General features: G+C 38.6%; 1 non-coding gene across 1 annotated transcript; it reads left to right on the top strand.

The window, feature by feature from the left end:
• The first annotated feature begins 5,331 nt into the window (after positions 1-5,331).
• Positions 5,332-5,438, top strand: LOC141640204 (small nucleolar RNA R71). The gene has a single exon (XR_012542894.1). It is a non-coding gene; the product is annotated as a small nucleolar RNA R71 (small nucleolar RNA).
• The last annotated feature ends 6,131 nt before the right edge of the window (positions 5,439-11,569 follow it).

Raw genomic sequence — 11,569 nt, 5'->3', positions numbered from 1 at the left:
CGTAGTCAATCAATGTGAACAAGGATAAAACAAACACAATATATACAAGACAATATATACAAAGGAAATGAACTTGTTTTTGGGTTTTTCAATTTTTTCAATTTTTATGATTTTTGAAATTTTTCAATTTTTATGGTTTTTGAATAAGAGTTAAATGTTAGAATTCCCATCCCCACACTAATATGGGCATTGTCCTCAATGGCCAAAATGATGGAAATTATGCAAAGATGATGCATGATTTCTATACTAAATGCAATTCTATACTAAGCTACACTACATGATGCATGGTTTTTGTTATGACGGAGAGGATAATTTAGATTACCTCCCGTTGCGTATGCATTAACTTCCCCAAACCGAGTGAGACACTATTGCTAATGTTCAAGGATGGGTATAGTTTATGCACACACTATGCTATGCATGAAACTAGTTTGTCATTTTGGATTTTACAAATGGGAACAATAAAAGAAGAACACCTCAATGGAACCGAGGTGTGAGTCCTTTGATGTTGCTAGGACTAAACCAACAAATGATCAAAATGAAATAAAATACAAAGAGATATAGACAAACCGTGGGAGAGTAGGAATCTCCAAGGCTTGCTAGTCCTCCATCATGCTATCATCATCATCACTTCCCTCATGAGAAGTGGTCACATTGCCACTTTCCTTGTCACTTTCTTCCTCATCATCATCTTCACCATCTCTTTCTCCATCTCCTCTTGCTTCATCCTCAATATTATCATCAACTTGTTCACCATTTCCAACAACCTCATTGCCTTCCACCACGTCCCTAGATGCACCTGGAAACAAGGCTTCTTTATCCGCCCAACTAGGCAAAGGACAAGATGGATCAAGGAGTCCTTGCCTAGCTAAATGTAGGAGGGAAGGATATTGAGCCAAATAAGCATTCTTCCGATCTTCATAAGCTTGCTTGTGCATTGCTTGCATAAGAAGAGTGACATAGTCTTTCCCAATTTCAACTCCTTCCGGTTTGAACTCTTCATACACAAAGGGGTAAGGCGGTATAACAATGGAAGAGGAGGGGGTTTCATGATCACCCTTTTGTTGTTGAATGATGTACTCGGCTTCTTCGGATAGGGGAAGTAGATAGTTGGTCCGGTGGACACTTAGACGACAAATCTTCGCGGGTAAAGTGAATGATCGAGCCTCACTAGTAAGCCATCCACACTTGGTGTCAAGGGGGTTTTGAGCAACCCACTTGAACTTGTTAATCATGGTAGGCATATCAATAAGATGGCCACCTTCCTTTGCCTTGTACTTGCTATCCTTATTGAAATTAGGATCAAAGTGCTTGGCTAGGACCGTGACTAGGCCGCCATTAACAATAACGGTTGTACCCTTCTTCCCACTATCAACATTGAGCCATCTATCAACTAATAGCCTCAAAGAATTGAAAGGCTTGGTATGGATTCTTCCGACATTCAAGGCCGATTCAAGGAGAATAAAATCAAGTCTTGTGAAATGATTGGTGTCTTTCCTAGCAATTATGGTATTTCCCACAACTTTGTGCCATACTCTTATGCCCGGATGATGGACCAAAAGAGCACGACAAGCATGAAAATCATCAAATTTCTTCCCGGAGATTGCCTCCCAAAGAGGCTCGGGGTCATACTTTCCATAATGCTTAAGATATCTCGATTCATCGCTAAGACCCAAAATTTCACCTAATTCCTTAAAGGTAATGCGTCTACTAATGTTAGCTAGACGAAACTCAAGATTTTCCCTATCCTCAACTTTGGTGACTTTTAAAGAACTTAAGAATTCCAAGACAAGGGAAGGGTATGTCGATTCCTTTGTTTCAAACAATTTCTTCAAACCCATGGCATTGAAAAAGGCTTTTGTTTGTTCAAGAACACCCAATTTCTCCAAGGCATCTTTACATATGAATTTGGTGGATTGAATTGATTTCATAGCAAACTTGACAAATGTATTTCTATGGGTATTGGAAATAAAAGTTACCTCCGGATAATGCAAGAGTTGATCGATTACCGGAGTAGAAGGTGATGCTCCCATAGAAATTTGTTGTTGTTGTTGCACTTCCAAGTTTGGTGTTGATACCACCATTGCCAAAGCTTTCTTTGTTTGGAGAGCTTTTTGCCTTTGAGAGAGAACCTTTGCCTTTGGTGCCTTTGTTGCTCCCTTTGTCCTTGCCATTTGATGAACTAACCAAGAAAAGAATCAAAAATCTTCAATTTGTAGAATGCCCAAATCGATTTGAAGGTGAAAGGCTTTGCCTTTATGAAATCAAAAATCGACTCAAAGGTTGAAGATTTTGTTCTTGGTTTTGATTTTTATTGAAGATGGAGTGATTGATTTGTTGTTTGAAGGATGGTTTGATTTGATTTTGGTGGATTTTGTTGAGGGTTTTTGTTTTTGTGATGGAGAGGATGAGGGTTTTGATGTTGTGGGTAGTGTTTATGAATGAATGAATGAAGGAATGAAGGTGGGAGGGTATTTAAAGAAGTCGAAATTTTCAAAAACGCAGGGGCAATCCGTGCGGATTAGGCCCAATCCGTGCGGATTCTGCAGCTTCAAAATTTTCAGAAGCTCGCCTAAAGACGGGCGGATTCTGGGGAATCCGCTCGGATTCTTCTGTGATGGGACGGGTGGATTTGCTTCAGACGGACGGATTTGTCCAGAGAAATTTCTTTGTTTTCTTGTTTGCAAAGACGGGCGTCTTCTTCACAAGACGGACGGATTCTATGAGACGGGCGTCTTTCCAGAAATCCGCTCGGATTCTTCAACAGTCAAGAAATTTTCAATTTCAGCTCAGCTTAGGACGGGCGTCTTCTCAGCAGGACGCTCGGATTGTTGAAGACGGGCGGATTCTCGTGAATCCGCTCGGATTCTTCCCTGTTGTACACGGATTGACTCCACCCGTGCACAAACGCATTCCTATATCATTCTTTCTTTCTTTCTTTCAAATCTTGTGTTCTTCATTGTGGGGGCATTACTAAGGCATGAATAGCCTAGGCAATTCCCATCCCCACACTAAGGTAAAGCACTACACATCAATTGAAATTGTTAATCCCTCCCTCACTTCTCTCTTACATGACAATTATTTTGATCAAAGTAAATAAAAATCCAAAAATGACAAAAATGCAATACAAGAATTGAAATGTAAGTTAGGGAGTTAGAAATATTTACAAGTGGTGGTTTAGGAAGGACTCCACCAAACTCTCATTCTTGAGGAGATGTCAAGGGGGCATGTTCAAGGTGTTGTTGATGTTGCTCAACACCTTGAAAAAGTAATCAAAAGCTTGTTCATTATTATGGTAGAGGTCCTCAATAGACCGTGCCCCTTGTTGTTGATCATGATCGATGGCATGCCCAATGTAGGGATTAAAAATCCCTTCAAACTCGTCGTCCCAAAGACCACAAACTTCATTGAGTTGATCATTGAAAATCTCTTGCTTAGATGGAGACAACTCTCCCAATTTCTTCTCTTGGCCAATGAGGCCATCTTCTTCTTCCTTGGTTGATTTTGATGAGTTATGCAAGCTCTCCTTGTCACAATTCACTTGCTCTTTGAATGGAGCATCTTCATCTTTCTTCTTCCATTGGAGTTCCGATTTCTTCCTTTCATCCTTCCGGCTATAATGATCAATCATGAAACATGGCTCATGCACACGAGGAGCTCTCATGGTTTTGTCAAGATTAAAAGTTATGCTTTCATCTCCCACTTCTAGAGTGAGCTCTCCATGTTTCACATCAATCACCGCACCCGCGGTGTGTAGGAAAGGTCTTCCTAAGATGATTGGAATGTTGGAATCTTCCTCCATATCAACAATGACAAAGTCCACCGGGATGAAAAACTTCCCAATTCGCACGGGGACATCTTCCCATATCCCTAACGGTGTCTTCGTCGATCTATTGGCCATTTGGAGTGTGATATTGGTGCATTTAAGCTCTCCCATCCCCAACCTTTTACTCACCGAGTACGGCATGACACTCACACTAGCCCCTAGATCACATAAGGCTTTGTTGATCGTCGTGTCGCCAATGGTACACGGTATTGAGAAGCTTCCCGGATCCTTTAACTTTGGAGGTGAACTCCCTTGAAGTATTGCACTACTCACCTTAGTGAAGGCGATAGTCTCAAGTTTCCGGATCGACTTCTTCTTTGTGAGGATATCTTTCATGTATTTTGCATAGGCCGGTACGTGATTGATTAATTCCGTGAAAGGAATTGAGACTTCTAAATTCTTCACAATTTCCATGAACTTTCCAAGTTGATCATCAAATTTGGGCTTGGCTTGACGACTTGGAAAAGGAAGTCTAATCACAATGGGCTCCTTCTCTTTGGCCTTGTCTTCATTTTTCTTTGAACTTTCTTCTTTTGATGATTCCCCTTCTTTGGAGTTTTGCACAACAACTTCATTCTCACTAGCTTTCACAACTTCATTCTCAACTTGCTCCTTGATTGCTTCATACCTTGTACCACTTCTCAAGTGAATGGCACTAACGTTTCATGCCTTGGGGGATTACTTTGAGGTGGTAATTGCCCCTTTTGTCTTTGTGAGCTTGAAGATGCTAGTTGAGTCAATTGTGTTTCCAACATCTTGGTGTGAGCTAGAATGTTGTTGATGGTGGTGTCCTTTGCTTGGCTATCTTTTTGCATTTGAGTGAAAAATTCTTGTTGATTCTTTTGCATTTGGAGGACCGCTTTTGGACATCAAAACCTTGGTCATTTTGGTGATTGTATGGATTTTGATTTTGGTAACCTTGGTTTTGATTGTAAAAGGGTCTTTGATTTTGATTTCTCATGGGTGGTGGAGTGTATGTTGTTTGAGGGTTTTGAACATTTTGGCTTTTGTATGAGAGATTTGGATGGAACTTGGTGTTTTCATTGTAAAAATTTGAATAAGGGGTACCACTTTTGTAAGCTTGGAAAGCATTAACTTGTTCGGTTGTTCTCCTACACTCACTTGGGTCATGACCCAAAGTTCCACAATTCTCACATATCCCACTTGGGATTGATGAGGATGCCGTCATGGCATTGACATGATGCTTTGATGATTTTGAGTTTTCCTCAAGTCTAGCCATAGCTTGTTCAAACTTCAAGTTGATTGTGTCAATGTGAGCACTAAGTTGAGCACCCAATTGAGTAACGAAGTCCACTTCATGCTTTCCTCCTCTAGTAGCCTTGCGAGGTCTACTATATTGTGAATTATGGACCGCCATTTCCTCAATCTTGTTCCATGTTTGATTGTCATCAACTTCGGTGAACATTCCATTTGATCCCATATTGAGAATGTTCCTTGAATCTTCATATAAACCATTCCAAAATTGTTGTACCAAAAACCATTCGCTAAGTCCATGGTGAGGACATGAGCGACAAATACCTTTGAACCGCTCCCAAGCTTCATACAAAGATTCTTCATCCCTTTGCTTAAAACCCGTAATTTGAGCTCTTAGCATGTTAGTCTTTTCCGGTGGGTAGAATTTTTTGTAGAAAGCTAGAGCTAACTTCTTCCAAGAATCTATTCCAAGGGTGGCCTTATCAAGGCCCTTCAACCATTGCTTCGCGGTGCCGATTAACGAAAAAGGAAATAAGACCCATCTAATTTGGTCTTGAGTCACGCCCGTTTGAGAGATAGCATCACAATAATCGCAAAAGGTTTCCATATGAGAATGAGGGTCCTCACTAGGCATTCCCCCGAATTGGCTCCTCTCAACTAATTGGATGAAGGCGGACTTGGCAATAAAATTTCCGGTTAGATGTTGTGGTGTAGGAGTACCATTTGGTAGATTCTCCTCGGTGGGTATAGAGTGTGACGAGAATTTAGGCATTGTAGGTGGATTTTGTGTGGTATTGTTTAATGGGTTCTCTTCTCCTTCTATTGCGAAAGGATTGACAAACTCACTAGTGGGTTGAACAACTTCACCAACACCTCCCAAATTCCTCCTAACAAGTCTCCTATTATTCGTCAAGGTTCTTTCGATTTCACGGTCAAAAGGTAACAAATCACCTTGTGACCTTCTAGACATGCAAAATATCAAACAACTCGAAAACAATTAGAACAAACCTTGAGGAGTTTTACTTCCCCAAGGTGAAGAAAGACACAACTAATAACAATAAAAAGAAATCTTAAACAATTAAACACCGTCCCCGGCAACGGCGCCATTTTTGATCGATGCCATTTCGTGTTCACAATTAAGTATATGTGGTCGTTGGTCAATGGTCGATACAAAACACAATTTATACTTCACAAAACAACTCTACAATTAGTAAAGAGGCAAGTAAAGGTCGGATCCCAAAAGACGGGTATTGAAATGAGAATTCTATTGTAACTAGTAGTGTCTAGGGGTGTCACAAATTGGGTTGGTGTAGAAGGTCACTAAACTAAAATAACAATGAAAATAAACTAGCAAGATGAATAAAATAAGGGGTGTAAACAATTGATTAAAAGCACTAGGGTGTCATGGGATCATAGGGGAATCATGGGATATGATCATACAAACATGTTCTCAAATTATAAGCAAGCAATTATTGTTGTGATGGATTGAGTTGGGTTATATCTTACAATCCTAGGAAAGTTTGGGTCCCGGAGCCGAATCGATTAGATTGTACAACACCTACAAGTCGACTTAATCTTTCCTACTCAACACATGCATGGTCTAATGAGACTCGAGTTGGGTTATGTCTTACAAGTCTCATTGAAAGGATAGAAGATGATAGTAAATGCAAGGATTCATAGGCTTAGCATTTCATCAAATATAACATGTGCATGTATTAAGATCAAAACAAGCAAGCAAATAAGATATGAAAGCATATTGATTTAAGCATGAATCATTCCCCATGATGGTTTCCCCTAATCACCCATTAAACCCTAGCTAAGAAACTACTCACTCATTATCATGTTGATCATGCTAGCAAGGTTGTCAATCATACCAACAATATGAAACATGATGAATAAATGAAAGTAATTAACAATAATTAAAAAGGGATTAAGAGATTATACCTACTAATGATTCCAATAACAAAGCAAGAATAATAGAAGTACTTGATGTTTGATTGAGAGGTTGTCAATCTCCCAATAATAACCCAAATAATCTTCAATTACCCAAAATAAAGGATGAACAAAAGAGAGATTAAAGAACTAAAACTTGGATTAAAACTTGATTAATACTTAATTACAATATTGAAGAGAGATTTGATTGATATTAACTACACTAATTATTGATAAGAAGAACATGCTCCTCTAATTAGACTAATGGGGTATTTATAGTGAAAATTAGGGAGGATGCATTAGGGTTAACTAAGGGCTAAACTAGTAATTACACTTTTTAAGTTGAGCAAGGAGGACCCGGTATTTTCTGAGAGAAGGGCTTCTCTTTTCGTAGCTTGAAGAATGAAATCCGTGCTGTGCAGGAATCCGGGCGGATTAGAGTCGGGACGGCCGGATTTGGGCGGTGCAATCCGAGCGGATTCAGGAGAGGGACGCTCGGATTGTTGAGGGGGAATCCGAGCGGATTCCAAGGAGGGACGCTCGGATTGTTCTGGGCCGGACGGGCGGATTGTCCGCAATCCGTTCGGATTGTTGGTCAGCGTCAATTCTTCTTCTTTTCTTCCCTTTTCTTCATAAATTCCTTGGGGATTTCCTTGGGGACGCAAGGATCCTTTCTCAACATTGTTCTTCTACTATGATATGTACAAAGGCCTTCTAGTCTTGTCTCTTCTTGATGCTTGGTCATTGAATACAATCAATTTAGCCTCGTTTTGCCATGAAAATGCAAGATTCTTACTCCTTTCCTACCAAGGGATCAAAATCTCAAAGAATATGCAAAACAAAGAACTAAAGATAAGAAATGACCCAAATAGGCACTAAAAAGCATGGGAACAAGGCTAATTCGGGGGCTAAATATGCGCTAATTATGGTCACATCAACAATAGATCAAGCTACTTTTACTATGTCGTTCTCTGATGATGCGTAACGTACAGTAATATCATACATCCACTTCATAACATAATAACCGCACTCATAACTCTGCGGCTGTTGAGGGCACTACATTTATACAAAATCAAGAGTAAGTAAACAGCCAACAAGGACAATCAGGTTGCTTTTGCTCGAGCACTACATTTATACAAAATCAACAGTAAGTAGACAGCTGACAAGGACATACAAATATATGTCCTTAATATTCACTTGTCAAAACCTTGAACCTTTCCTTATTTTAATTATACGGAACATACCCCAACATGTCCTTATTTTATAAGGAACATACCCACAAAATAATAACCAAGTCTCACATGTGCCCATAAATAAGGAACATACCCTAATATAACTATAAAGGCTCCTTAACATTGCCATCATATAATTATAAAGACTCCTTACCAATCAATACAAACAAGAAAATGGTAGCAAAGGTAGCTCAAGACTAGTTCATACCAAAGGCAATTCAAGGCACAATTCATATCAAAGGCAGCTATACTCGGCGTAATTGAATTTTTAACAAAAACAGCTACATACCTCAATCATTTTTATTTGGAGTTCATTTTTTTTTGGACATATCACGTGTTCTAGCCCTAAAAGAATACCTTTTCTGTGACACCCTCATTTTTAGCGTTAAATAAACACGTAAATTCTACAGAAAAACTGACAGGATATGTTTGTAATTGGTTCAACTAGATAAAACCTGTAATTTTAAAAAAAACTTTTCTAAACCATTCACAAACATTTCCAAAAGAAGAGTGCCAAAACCTGCAAAAACTAACAAACTAATTTACGTAACATAGCTAAAGTCGCGAGAATAAAGTGATACAAACCAAAGTAAGAGAGGGAGACATATGTCCCTCCAAAATATAAACACAACCATAAGTTTAAAGGTTTACTACAAAATATAACCAAACTAGGTCCAAGGTTCTTTTGCTCGCTAGCTCGTCCATGTACCCCATCTAAACATCATCAACCTGTCAATCACATTTTATACAAACACGAAAGCCACAATTCAGTGGGGAGTAACTTCGAGTCCTCCCAGCCACGAAATGTCATATTTAATGTAACATGTAATGTAACATGTAAACAACATCATAAATAAACTAATTATCGAATATTCTAACATATGAACACTAAACTGACCAAATTAAACTATCATGTGAAACATATAACAAGCAGTAATCCAAACTTTATCAATTGTAACCGGCTTGCATCTCACCTATTACAATTCATAAAATCACCATACAAGAAAGGGCAATATATCAAAGACAGGCATAAGTTCTTAGCACCGTCAATAGTCACTCAGAACTCGAGTCTATACCACGAGGTAGGGAAGGTAATCGAACCGGTATCTTGGCTCGAGGTTCTATCAAAACATGGCCAAGATACAACACAACCCTAGCCTAAAATCTGCGGAGACCTAGACATGCGGATACACACCACCGCACCCAAGACCCACAATTTTTTTAAAACAAAGTGAGTACCCTAAGGAGTCCACCAAAGGGTTGGCTAGTACTTAAGTCCGACCACTTACCCTCAAAATAAGTAACGAGGTCATGCCCCAACTTGGATATAATCCCACCAAGTCAGGAACACAAAGGCTATTAAGCAGTGAACATATACTCGTCAAAGACTATAAAGGCCTATCTATGACAAACACAACAACCTGCAAGAAGTGTTCAATACCAATTCCATTTCAAGCAATATTAACAATATTAAAGGTTTCAGGGAATCTAAGGTCGTTTCTACAATATAAGAAACCATTCCAATCAATCAACAACACATGTGAACTAAAAACATAATAAATGGCCTAAAACAAGAATAAGGCCAATTATCCACCTTTCACAATAATTTTCATCCAACCGAATTTTTACCCGCAACCCCTGGTCTGCGGCAGTGCGGGTTCAATCACTGGTGACCAATCACACAATTGATCGACATCGATTGATCAAAGGGACCAAGGGCTCAGTTTTCGGCATAATCATCCAAACATTGCAATTATCGCTATAAAATTCATTTTAAGCCTATTCCTTACAATTTCATATCATAACCTATCCTAACATGTGCAACTACCAATATAAACATAATTTTACCATCAACATTATATTTACTACTAACATGATTCATTTCATAAGACTACCCATATGTTACTTATACTAAATATAACATTAATTCATCCGAAACGACAAACAACGCATGGAAAATCGCGAAAACAAGCAACGGGCCAACCCGGGCCTGTCGTGGGCCTGCACGGGCCTGCCGGACCTGCTGGGCCGCCCCCCAAACCCTCCATTTCTCCATTTTTGTTCAGTTTAACATCGTCTGAAGCATCAATTAATCATTCCCATTTCATTTCCATACTAATATGTGAACTTAAACATACAAAAGACATGAATTTAACACATATTTTCATGTGAAATAAACTACTCAAATAATAATCATAAAATCATACAAAAAGCAAAGAATGTGACATTTATTCGTCGAGTAACTCGAAATATGTTACCTTAAGCTAGAAAAAGGCAAAATAACCCTTGAGAAAACCCTAAAAACAGTAGCTACCCATCATCCTCTACTATATATGAGTCCCCTATATCATCCTCATAATCTTCACCTATTAAAAACAACAAAAACACAATAATAACTATTAAAACCGAAATTATGCCCAAAATCATCTTAAATCGACATAATGAAAACTGAAATTAAAACATACTAGGATGTAGATCTTGAAGAGAGGATTCCGAAAATATAAATTTTGCGAAAATCGGACTAGAAACGAAGAAGTTAGGATGAAATTACGATTGTAAGATTATTTGTTTTTTTTTTGTGGATTTCGGTCAAGAGGCACAAAAGAAGAACAAAGGAAGTCCTAGGAAGAAATGGGAAGGAGGAAGAGGAGGTGTGCCGTGGAAAGGAGGGAAGGAGCGGGGTATGTGGCGGAATTTCATTAGTCGGTTTTTGGCTCGTTTGACGATAATTAGAACAGATTCGTCAAATGCAAATTTCGACAATGCCAAAGTGCTTAAACACGAGCTTACAAGAAGATTGAGTACTCATATGACCCATTTCCAAAATCGTTTGCCCAATTTTCACAAGAATCGCCATTTTCCCCGATATGCCCTTATTTCGAAATAAAAGGTTTTTACATGGTTTAAACTATTTTTAAACATTTCGAAACTATCAAAATAAATAATTTACTTCAAAATATAATAGAATTATATTTCATTGAATTATTATTACTTCATATACATTAATATTAAATTCAACTTGATTAATAAATTACTTTCGCAATATAATAACGGTCCGAAATTACGGGGTGTTACAATCATCCCTCCTTTTAAGAAGTTTCGTCCTCGAAACTTGCAAGTAGAAAACGAAAATACAATAAGGACGAACTCAATTTTCCAAGGGCGAAAATCAAAACATTCAAAACAAATTGGAATTTCAAAAGATGATCCTTCAAAAGGGGTTAAGAAAACTTTCAAAAGCACGATGTCCATATCAAAGGAATGAGAGAACTCTTGATGCATGCAAGCGCTATCATTCGAATCAAGGGCAAATCAAAATACGAAATCATTCGCCGATAAGTGCGAACTAGTTATCGACGTCTCCAAT

This window comes from Silene latifolia, unplaced genomic scaffold (genome assembly GCF_048544455.1).
Source record: "Silene latifolia isolate original U9 population unplaced genomic scaffold, ASM4854445v1 scaffold_73, whole genome shotgun sequence".
In the NCBI taxonomy this organism is placed as follows: domain Eukaryota; kingdom Viridiplantae; phylum Streptophyta; class Magnoliopsida; order Caryophyllales; family Caryophyllaceae; genus Silene; species Silene latifolia.
Note: the sequence above shows the minus strand (reverse complement) of the source record. Positions and strands in the feature narration are given on the sequence as shown.